Source organism: Balearica regulorum, chromosome W (genome assembly GCF_011004875.1).
Source record: "Balearica regulorum gibbericeps isolate bBalReg1 chromosome W, bBalReg1.pri, whole genome shotgun sequence".
Classification (NCBI taxonomy): domain Eukaryota; kingdom Metazoa; phylum Chordata; class Aves; order Gruiformes; family Gruidae; genus Balearica; species Balearica regulorum.
In genome coordinates this window covers 15,494,878-15,507,106 of record NC_046219.1, presented here as the reverse complement: position 1 = coordinate 15,507,106, position 12,229 = coordinate 15,494,878, and the positions used below count along the sequence as shown (strand labels likewise).

Here is a 12,229-nt window from a genome sequence, read left to right as displayed (position 1 = left end):
ATGGGAAATGGTGGGGCTGTGTTTCCACCCCAGGGGTAGTCGGTTCCAGGTGTACTGGACGCCCCTCCAAGTGAGGGCAAACTGTGGCCTGCACTCTGCTGCCAAAGGGATTGAAAAAAATGCATTAGCAATATCAATTGTGGTATACCACTTGGCTACCTTTGACTCCAGTTCATATTGAAGTTCCAGCATGTCTGGCACGGCAGCACTCATTGGCGGTGTGACTTCAGTCAGGCCACGATAGTCTATTGTCAGCCTCCACTCTCCATTGGAATTCTGCACTGGCCATATGGGATTGTTAAAGGGTGAGCAAGTTCTGCTGATCAATCCCTGACCCTCCAGTTGACGAATCAGCTTATAGATGGGAATCAGGGAGTCTTGGTTGGTGCAGTATTGCTGCAGGTGCACCACTGTGGTAGTGAATGGCACCTGTTGTTCTACGACCCTCAGCAACCCCACAACAGAAGGGTCCTCCGAGAGACCAGGCAACATAGACAATGGTTTAATTTCCTCCATCTCCAAGGCAGCTATTCCAAAATCCCACTTGTACCCTTTTGAGTCTTTGAAATACCCTCTCCTGAGGTAGTCTATGCCCAGGATGTACGGAGCCTCTGGCCCAGTCACAGTGGGGTGCTTTTGCCACTCATTCCCAGTTAGACTCACTTCAGTCAGCCATTGGATCCACACAGTACAATAAACCCGGTTTTCCTCTCCTCCACCCAGCTGGAAGCAGAGCCCTTTTAATCCTTCTCATTGTATTCACTACTCACTTTGTGGTGGGTTGACCCTGGCTGGGGGCCAGGTGCCCACCAGAGCCACTCTATCACTCCCCTCTTCAGTAAGGCAGGGAGGGGAGAAAGGAAGATGGAAAAACAACCCCAAACTCGTGGGTCGAGATAAAGGCAGTTTAATGTAGCTAAAGCAAAAAGCCGCACGCGGAAGCAAAGCAAAAAGCAAAGATTATTCTCTACTTCCCATTAGCAGGCGATATCCGGCCACTTCCTGGGAAGTAGGGTTTCAGTATGTGTGCCCCTTACTCTGGAAGACAAACGTTGTAAAAAAAACCAATGAATGCCCCCACCCTGTTCCTCCCCCTATCTCTCAGCTTATTATTGCTGAGCAGACGTCATATGGTATGGAATATCCCTTTGGTCAGTTTGGGTCAGCTGTCCTAGCTGTGTCCCCTCCCAAGATCTTGCCCACCCCCAGCCTGCTGCTGGGCAGGGGGGAAAAGAAATGTTGGAAAGACAGCCTTGATGTGTGCTGGCACTGCTCAGTAGTAGCCAAAACCCTGGTGTGTTATCAACAGTTTGCTAGCTACCAATACACAGCACAGCACCATGAGGGCTGCTGTGGGGAGAATTAACTCCATCTCAGCCAGACCCAATACAATCTCCACCCCTTATTCCATACCATTTGTGTCGTGCTCACGCTCCACACACTTTAATACATATATATATTATATAACCGTTTCATTGTATTTATTTCTTATTAACTACTGTTTCCAGTCCTTTAACAGATAGATGTTATTCTCCCATTCCATGAGCTTCCTCTGCTCCTCCAGATGTTCATGAACCGGCTATGACTTGGGCCCAATCTGTCAGGATGGGTGTTCAGGTTCAGTTGTTGGGCACCAACACCGGCTTGCTTTGGGCTGTTGTTGCATTCATCTGGCTCCTTGCGAAACCTGCTCTTCGTTGGTTTGGGTCATTCCTTCTACATTACTTCCTAGAACGTACAGCTCACATTACAGATTATTTTACCCCAAGGTTAAATCTCCTTGAGGCACACACCGGGTCTCCCCATCCTTCCGCATTACCCACCAAGTACACCCAGGTCCTTGAGCAAAGACAATCCCAGGAATGGGTTTGCCCCATGGGAGGAGCAATCCACACTGCCTTCCCCAGCCACTTTCCCATGTGTACTACAGGGACCTTGTCTCCTCCCACAGTATGCAGGGGTTTTGTTTGGGCAGGACCAGGACGGTTAGCAGATCCTCTGGTATTAATCAGCCAAGTGGCTTCTGCTAAATTTGTATCCCAGTGCTTCCATGCCCCATTACCTAATGCCCTCAACATAGTCTTTAACAGTCCATTATATCTCTCCATCTTTCCAGAGGCTTGTGGGTGATAGGGGATGTGATACACCCCCTCAATGCCATGTTTCTTTGCCCAGGAGCTTATGACATTATTTAGAAAATGAATCCCATTGTCTGATTCAATTCTTTCTGGGGTACCATGTCGCCATAAAATTTGCCTTTCAAGGCCTAGGATGGTGTTTCGGGCAGTGGCATGGTTTACAGGAAATGTCTCTAGCCAGCCAGTAGTTGCTTCCACCATGGTGAGTATGTAGCGCTTGCCTTGGCGTGTTCGTGGCAGTGGCCCAATATAGTCAATCTGCCAGGCCTCGCCATATCGAAAACCCAGCCACCGCCCTCTATTCCAGGGAGATTTTACTCGTGTCGCTCGCTTGATTGCAGCACATATTTCACATTCATGAGTGACTTGTGTGATGGCCTCCATGGTCAGGTCCACCCCTCGATCACGAGCCCACCTGTATGTTGCATCTCTCCCTAGATGTCCTGATGTTTCATGGGCCCATCAAGCTACAAATAGCTCACCCTTACGCTCCCAGTCCAGGTCCACTTGAGCTACTTCAGTTTTGGCAGCCTTGTCTACCTGTTCATTGTTTTGATGTTCTTCAGTGACGCAGCTTTTGGGCATGTGAGCATCTACATGACGTACCTTCACAGCCATGTTTTCTACCTGGGCAGCGATGTCCTGCCACAATGCAGCAGCCCAGATGGGTTTACCCCTGCGCTGCCAATTGGTCTTCTTCCACTGCTGCAACCACCCTCATAGGGCATTTGCCACCATCCAGGAGTCAGTATAGAGATAGAGTACTGACCACTTTTCTCGTTCAGCAATCTTTAGGGCTAGCTGAATGGCTTTCACTTCTGCGAACTGACTTGACTCACCTTCTCCTTCAGTGGCCTCGACGACTTGTTGTGTGGGACTCCATACAGCAGCTTTCCACTTCCGATGGTTTCCTACAACACGACAGGATCCATCAGTAAACAGAGCATAACGCATTTCATCTTCTGGTAACTCATTATATGGTGGGTTGACCCTGGCTGAGGGCCAGGTGACCACCAGAGCCGCTCTGTCACTCCCCTCCTTCACTAGACAGGGGAGAAAAAGTGCAACGAAAAGCTTGTGGGTCAAGATAAGGACAGGGAGAGATCACTCACTAATTATCATAATGAGCAAAACAGAGTAGAGGAATGAGAAATAAAATCAAATTTTAAAACACCTCCCCCCACCCCTCCCAACTTCCCGGGCTCAACTTCACTCCCGGCTTCAACCTCCGCCCCCCCTCAGCGGCAGAGGAGGAAGGGGAATGGGGGTTACGGTCAGTTCATCACGCGGTGTTTCTGCCGCTTCTTTGTCCTCAGGGGAAGGACTCCTCTCATCGTTCCCCTGCTCCAGCGTGGGGTCCCTCTCATGGGAGACAGTCCTTCACGACCTTCTCCAACGTGAGTCTCCTCCATGGGGTGCAGACCTTCAGGAGCAAACTGCTCCAGCGTGGGTCCCCCATGGGGTCACAAGTCCTGCCAGCAAACCTGCCCTGGCGTGGGCTCCTCTCTCCACGGATCCACAGGTCCTGCCAGGAGCTTGCTCCAGCATGGGCTTCCCACAGGGCCACAGCCTCCTTCAGGTGCCTCCACCTGCTCCGGTGTGGGGTCCTCCAGGGGCTGCAGGTGGAATCTCTACACCCCCTCATCCTTCGTCCATGGGCTGCAGAGGGACAGCCTGCCTCACCATGGTCTTCACCACAGGCTGCAGGGGGATCTTTGCTCCGGTGCCTGGAACACCTCCTCCCCCCTCCTCCTGCACTGACCTTGGTGTTACATCTTCACACTTCTCTCTCCGGCTGTAAAAAAACTTCCCCCCTTCTTAAATATGTTATCACAGAGGCGCTGATTGGCTTGGCCTTGGCCAGGGGCGGGCCCATCTTGGAGCTGGCTCGCATTGGCTCTGTCAGACACAGGGGAAGCTTCTAGAAGCTCCTCACAGGAGCCACCCCTATAGCTCCCACCCGCTACCAAAACCTTGTCACGCAAACCCAACACATTGACCCACGAGTTTGGGGTTGTTTTTCCATCTTCCTTTCTCCCCTCCCTGCCTTACTGAAGAGGGGAGTGATAGAGCGGCTCTGGTGGGCACCTGGCCCCCAGCCAGGGTCAACCCATCACAGTCCTTTTTGGGCACCCAACGTGGGGCTCAAGAAAATCGAGATAAGGATAGTAATTGGAAGAGGTAACGGGCAAAACATTGACTGAACGTAACTTGAGAGTGATATAGTGGTGAAGGGACAAGAGGTAGATTTTGTGTGTAGATTGTCCACTCTTGTTTGGTGTTGTGATAGTGTTTTGATTTTGGTATGGGGAATTCTTTTTTCTTTTTCCTTGTTGATGTGATTAGTGTTTGTGAATTTTTTGTGTTGAATGTATATTTTAATGATAATTCTTAAATATGTGATTCACAGAGGCGAAGGGTGAAATGTTTTGGGTTTGCATGGCAAGGTTTTGGTAGCAGGAGGGGCTACAGGGGTGGCTTCTGTGAGAAGCTGCTAGAAGCTTCCCCTGTGTCTGACAGAGCCAATGCCAGCTGGCTCCAAGACAGACCCGCTGCTGGCCAAGGCCGAGCCAGTCAGCACCTCTGTGATAACATATTTAAGAAAGAGAAAAACAGTTAGAGAGAGCTTTTGCAGCCAGAGAGAGGAGTGAGAAGATGTAAGAAACTCTGCAGACACCAAGGTCAGTGCAGAAGGAGGGGGAGGAGGTGCTCCAGGTGTTGGAGCAGAGATCCCCCTGCAGCCCATGGTGAAGACCATGGTGAAGCAGGCTGTCCCCCTGCAGCCGCCCATGGAGGAAGGATGAGGGGGTGTAGAGATTCCACCTGCAGCCCATGGAGGACCCCATGCCGGAGCAGGTGGAGGCACCTGAAGGAGGCTGTGGCCCGTGGGAAGCCCAGGCTGAAGCAAGTCCCTGGCCGGACCGGTAGATCCGTGGAGAGGGGAGCCAACACCAGGGCAGGTTTGCTGGCAGGACTTGTGACCCCGTGGGGGACCCACGCTGGAGCAGTTTTCTCCTGAAGGTCTGCACCCCATGGAAGAGACCACGCTGGAGCAGTTCGTGAAGGACTGTAGCCCGTGGGAGAGACTCCACGCTGGAGCAGGGTAACGATGAGAGGAGTCCTCCCCCTGAGGACAAAGAAGCGGCAGAAACAACTGTGCGCTGCACTGACCGCAACCCCCATTCCCCCCCCCTCCCCCGTGCCGCTGAGGGGGCAGGAGGTTGAAGCCGGGAGTGAAGTTGAGCCTGGGAAGAAGGGAGGGGTGGGGGGAGGTGTTTTAAGACTTGATGTTATTTTCTCATTGCTCTATTCTGTTTTGTTTAGTAATAAATTAGATGAATCTCTTTTCTAAGTTCAGTCTGTTTTGCTCGTGATGATAATTAGTGAGTGAGCTCTCCCTGTCCTTATCTCGACCCAAGCCTTTTGTTATACTTCTCCTCCCCATTGTGCTGGGGGAGGGGTGAGTGAGCGGCCGCGTGGTACCTTGCTGCCGGCTGGGCCTAAACCACGACAGTCTAGATAAAGGCAGTTTAATGTAGCTAAAGCAAAAAGCCGCGCCCGGAAGCAAAGCAAAAGCAAAGATTATTCTCTACTTCCCATCAGCAGGCGATATCCGGCCACTTCCTGGGAAGTAGGGCTTCAGTATGTGTGCCCCTTACTCTGGAAGACAAACATTGTAAAAAAAAAAAAAAAAACCAACGAATGCCCCCACCCTGTTCCTCCCCCTATTCTCAGTTTCTTATTGCTGAGCAGACGTCATATGGTATGGAATATCCCTTTGGTCAGTTTGGGTCAGCTGTCCTAGCTGTGTCCCCTCCCAAGATCTTGCCCACCCCCAGCCTGCTGCTGGGGAAAAAAAAATGTTGGAAAGACAGCCTTGATGTGTGCTGGCACTGCTCAGTAGTAGCCAAAACACTGGTGTGTTATCAACACCTTGCTAGCTACCAATACACAGCGCAGCACCATGAGGGCTGCTGTGGGGAGAATTAACTCCATCTCAGCCAGACTCAGTACACACTTCTTGCAAAAATGGCTTAGAAGTCCCTTCAAGAGGATCATAAGTATGATCAGGCCTTCTACTCAGTCTGGGGGATTGCTCACTGGAATCTGGAGCAGTATTTTTCATGGAAGAATCCCCTTTTATGACTGTTTTTCCTTGAAGCTCACATACTTGTGCCTCTAGGTCGAGGTAGGTTTTCCATCCCACTTCCTCATGTCATCTCTGTGGTCATGCAGGTAAAACCACAGGTTGCCTCATGGTGTGTACCCTCTATATCCTCTCTCTTGAGCAGAGGAATGCTAACTCCTAGTAGCTGAGATACTGGTCTGTACAAGCAGGGAATTGGACATATCCTTATTGAGTTGCTGGACCTTCTGGGACAGTTTCTCATACAGGTTTCCAGATTTTTGGATAGTCTTTCCGTGGTTGAGACACAGGCCTGTAGGGAGGAAAAGAGACTTTCTTCGTATTGCTGGAGTCAGCCAGCCACTACATTCACCCTTGGTGCCTCTTCACCTTTCCAGGCCATTACTGCCAATGATTTGGCATATGCCAGTGGTGCGCTCTGCACAACCCTCCGCCACGTGGGTCGGGTACATTGGACTTCATCTGGATCTGTGGGTAACTGCACATTGTCCCAGTCATAGTAAACCATCTCCCGCACAGCTAATTCACTCAGGTAGTGAATATCTCACTCCATGGTGGTCAATTTGCCTGGAAAACATACATCATCTTTGAAGAGATACCTTTCCCTCATGCCTGAGAAGAGTTGCCTCCAGAGGCTGAGAGCTTGTGTCCCTTTTTCAATCACCTTGTCAATGATCCCTTCCCTTGGCTTCCTACCCTCTAATTCCAGGCTACTGGCCCCACTATCCCAGCATCAGAGTAGCCAGGTGACAAGTTGCTCACCTAATCAAAGACTGAAATCTTTTTGCATATCTTGCAACTCAGGGATAGGGATCTGGTGATTATCTCTGGTTCTATCTCCTCCTCCTGTTCTTGTGATGGCCCTGTCTCATCATCCTTTACTAAACGAGTTGACTTTCATGTCCATTTCTTCTTATGTATAGGGGCGACTGATACCAGCATGGGTTGGTTTTCTGGTTCAGCTACAGCGCTTATTGCCTGGGTTTGAGTAGCCACAGTGCATGTTGCTGGGGTTTGAGTAGCCGCAGTGCTTGTTGCGGGGGTTGATCTCTGGGTGGTATTCTTAAATAGCTGTTTAACCCTAAACAAGACCTGAACCACACTCAGGAGACCTAGTAATAGAAGCGTGCTGGTCTGAACATCCCAAGGATATTCAGCATTCTCAAGAGCTATTGTAATTAGCCTCGAGACAGAAAAGGAATGTGAAGGAAGGTGTCTTCCTCACATATTGGCTCTCCAAGGAGTAAAAGTAAAAAGTGTAATTATTACTAGCTCCCAATAGATGGCTCCCGAAGTACAGAGATGAAACTGCCACTGTTGCTCTGCTGCTGCTGAATACAGATTCAGCTGCCACTGAATACAAATACAAAACTGGTCTGACTATCAATGATTTTATCATACCATTAGCCAGTAATACACCAAACAGCAGAGCAATAAGCTTAATCCAACACCCAGATGTGACAAACCACACATAAACACTGATAACCAGTATATATCTCAAGTAAGGTGTTACATAACACAACTCTGAGAACAACTCTAAGAACAAATAAAACAACATTGTGACCAGTGGATCAGTGATGATTAAACTAATATCATGAATGCTTCTAACAAATGTGTTTTAACATGTTCTGATCAAATCTGTCGTTATCTCAACCCTTCGTGTCCCATGTTGGGCACCAAAAAAGACTGTTATGGTTTAACCCTAGTCAGTAACCAAGCATCATGCATCCACTCACTCATTCTTCCCCTCCAAGGGGATGGGGAGGAAAATGGAAAAAAAACCTTGTGGGTAGAGATAAAGACAGTTTAATAGGATAACAAAGGAAGAGAATAATAATAATAATAATAACAACAACAACAATAACAATAATGGTAATTTTTTAAAATTACCATTTTTAAAAATTAAAATTTTAATTACAATTAAAATTTAAATTACAATTTTTTAAAATTATATGTAAAACAACTGATGCAAAAAATGCAATTGGTCACCAAATGTGGAAGGGAAAAAAACCACCACCCTGATGCCCAGTCTGTTTCCAAGCAGTGATCCCACCTCCCAGCTAGCTTTCCCAGTTATGTATGGAGCATGACGTTACTGTCACGTAACGGTGTGAGTGATGTGTGGCTGAAGGAGGCCCTCCCGTTGAGTCACGAGGTTCAGAAAGGACTCCCTTGCTTTCTAAACTCCTTCTCTGAGAGGAGCCTAGGTGCATCTAGGTCCAGTCTTAGTCCCAGACTTGGTCAACGGTTCATGTCTAAAGGATTATATATATAGCCACATATCAGAGTCAACGTTTGCCTGTCAGAGCCCCCTAAAAGACTTTCACTGAGACAGTTTCGCAAAGTTGAAACTAATAGAAAGCTTATTAAAGCGACAGATATAAAGAGTTCAGAATTGCCGTTGATAAATGCACTTACTGCAATAGCGCTAACATATGACTATGATTATAATTATAATGCTACCAAAATGCTATCCCAGGTATTCTTCACCAAAAGGTGAAGGCACAATGCTTACCAAGAAGGTGTCCCTATCTTGGGTGGAGGAGAAGGAGCACAGCCCATTGACTACCTCATCGGGGTCTTCAGTCTCTTCTCTCTCTCCAGGGGTAACTTCCTCAATATCTTTTATACCCCAGTCTTAGCTGTCCCCTCCCAGGGGTGACATTTAACATGATTTGGGTGGAGATTCAACTACTGTAGTCATATATGTTTAGCATGTACTCCTTTTAGCACATTATCATATTTAGGGGTGTCAACTTTAATATTAATTTCACAGATAATGAAGGAAAAGGCCTCACTCCAAGCACCATGGCCCTCAAGATTCTGTGTAGAACTCGTCTATCTGTTTATTCCACATTCTCTAGCCAAAACAGGGCCATCTTGCTGCCGTAAGACTCCCTCCTTCTGCTACTTCCCATGCCAAACTTGTGGATCTCCATCCACAATGTTTGTATAATAGGTAAGTGGACACCAGTGTTTTTAACCTCTTATGTGCAATTATCACAGTTATATGATAGGGAATATCACTTTGGCTAGTCTGGGTCAGCTGTCCTAGCTATGCTTTCCCATCTTCTTGTACACCAGGCAGGATGTGAGAAGCTGAAAAGTCCTTGACTTAGGTGGTCATAAGTCAGTCACTCCCGATTTTCTCTACCTCCTCCCCGAGTGACACAGAGGGATGCGGAATGGGGGTGCCAGGTGCCCAGCAAAGCTGCTCTATCACTCCCCCTCCTCAAATAGACAGGGAAGAGAAAATAATGAAAGGCTCGTGGGTTGAGATAATGACAGGGAGAGATGACTCACCAATTATCGTCATGGGCAAAACAGACTCAACTTGAGAAAATTAGTTAAATTCATAGCCAATTAAATCAGAGCAGAGTAATGAGAAATAAAACCAAATCTCAAAACACCTTCCCCCTCACCCCTCCCTTCTTCCTTGGCTTAACTTTACTCCTGATTTCTCTACTTCCTCCCCACCAGCGGCACAGAGGGACAGGGAATGGGGGTTGTGGTCAGTTCATCACATGTTGTCTCTGCTGCTCCTTCCTCCTCAGGGGGAGGACTCCTCACACTCTTCCCTTGCTCCAGCGTGGGGTCACTCCCACGGGAGACAGTCCTCCATGAATTTCAACATGAGTCCTTCCCACGGGCTGCAGTCCTTCATGAACTGCTCCAGTGTGGGTCTCCTCCATAGGGTTTGGTCCTTCAGTAACAGATTGCTCCAGTGTGGGTCCCCCATGGGGGTAACAAGCCCTGCCAGCAAACCTGCTCCAGTGTGGGCTCCTCTCTCCATGGGTCCTCAGGTCCTGCCAGGAGCCTGCTCCATTAACTGTTAACCTCCATGGACTGCAGAGGGACAGCCTGCCTCACCACGGTCTTCACCACAGGCTACAGGGGGATCTCTGCTCCGGTGCCTGGAGCACCTCCTCCCCCTCCTTCTGCACTGACCTTGGTGTCTGCAGAGCTATTTCTCTCACATATTCTCATTCCTCTCTCTGGCTGCAATTGCACTTGGAGTTATTTTTCCCTTCTTAAATATGTTGTCTCAGAGGCGCTACCATTGTCGCTGATTGGCTTGGCCTTGGCCAGCTGTGGGTCCATCTTGGAGCCAGCTGGCATTGGCTCTATCGGACATATGGGAAGCTTCTAGCAGCTTCTCACAGAAGCCACCCCTGTAGCCCCCCCGCTACCAAAACCTTGCCACGCAAACACAATACAACTTAGTGTAACCACTACAACTACCTAGCAACACCTAAAAACATCGGTGTGTTATCAACATTATTCTAATACTAAATCCAAAACACAGCACTATACCAGCTACTAGAAAGAAAATTAACTCTATCTCAGCTGAAACCAGGAGAGCTGTCCTATTAAACTGTTCTTATCTCAACCCATGAGTTTTGCCTTTTTCTCCCGATTCTCCTCCCCATCCCACCAGGGGAGAAGGAGTGGGCGAGCAGCCACTTGGTACTTAGTTGCTGGCTGGGGCTAAACCACGACAACACACTATGCTCATGCACACTTGGTACGCTACACACTGGATCACACACGTACTGCACACCATGTTTGCATATGTTGCATGATTATACCTCCCCACATGCACAACACAGGCACTATACACCCATGAGTGGACACTCACACCACACTCTCGCACTCAAACCGTGCAATGCCCAGTCACAAACTCACCCTTACTCCGTTCAACCCACAGTCATGCACTCATGCACACTCACACCTGGTCAGTCACATGCTCACACACATACACCCCTTACCCATGTTCACCCTGCACCACCCAGTCATACACTCACGCTCTACACTATTCGCTCACCCACACACACTCACATCCACTTTGCTTCATCATGCGCCCAGTCACCATGCACCATGTGCTCACTCACTCTGCTCAAACTCACCTTGTACTACCTAGTCATGTGCTCACACTCACCTCACATTACACACCCCATTCACAGTCATCCTGTGTGACTGAATCACATGCTCACACTGAAACCATACCTCACACTTGCACCAGTTGTACTCACACCACACTATTCACCACCCTATGCCCCCAAAATTAATTTATTGCCATTTGTGGTGGATTGACCCTGGCTGGACACCAGGTGCCCACCAAAGCCTCTCTATCACTCCCCTTCCTCAGCTGGACAGGGGAGAGAAAAGGTATAATGAAAGGCTTGTGGGTCAAGATAAGGACAGGGAGAGATCACTCACCAATTACCATCACAGGCAAAACAAACTCAACTTGGGGAAATTAATTAAATTCATAACCAATCAAATCAGAGTAATGAGAAATAAAACCAAATCTTAAAAACACTTTTCCCCCAACCCTCCATTCTTTCCAGGCTTAACTTTACTCCTGACTTTCTCTACCTCCTCCCCCTGCATGGTACAACAGGACAGGGAATGGGGGTTGTGGTCAGTTCATCACACATTGTTTCTGCTGCTCCTTCCTCCTCAGGGGGAGGACCTCTCACACCCTTCCCCTGCTTCCGTGTGGCGTCCCTCTCACGGGAGGCAGTCCTCCACAAACTGGTCCAGCATGAGTACCTCCCACAGGGTGCAGTCCTTCAGGAACAGACTGCTCCAGCATGGATCCCCCATGGGGTCACAAGTCCTGCCAGGAAACGTGCTCCAACATGGGCTCCTCTCTCCACAGGTCCATAGGTCTTGCCAGAAGCCTGCTCCAGCATGGGCTTCCCAAAGGATCACAGCCTCCTTCGGGCATCCACCTGCTCCGATGTGGGGTCCTCCACGAGCTGCAGGTGGATATCTGCCCCACCGTTACCCTCCATGGGCTGCAGGGTGTATTTGGTCTGGCTGAGACAGAGTTAATTTTTCACACAGCATCCCTCATAGCGCTGTGCTTTGTATTGGTAGCTAGCAAGGTGTTGATAACACACCAGTGTTTTGGCTACTACTGAGCAGTGCCAGCACA

At 48.9% G+C, this 12,229-nt stretch overlaps 1 long non-coding RNA gene across 1 annotated transcript in view; it reads left to right on the top strand.

Moving 5' to 3' along the window:
* The first annotated feature begins 4,801 nt into the window (after positions 1-4,801).
* LOC142599220 (uncharacterized) overlaps positions 4,802-12,229 on the top strand; it is a 434,245-nt gene continuing 426,817 nt past the window's right edge. Inside the window, exon 1 of the long non-coding RNA XR_012832841.1 lies at positions 4,802-5,046. This is a non-coding gene — a long non-coding RNA (uncharacterized LOC142599220). The remainder of the gene's footprint in view (positions 5,047-12,229) is intronic.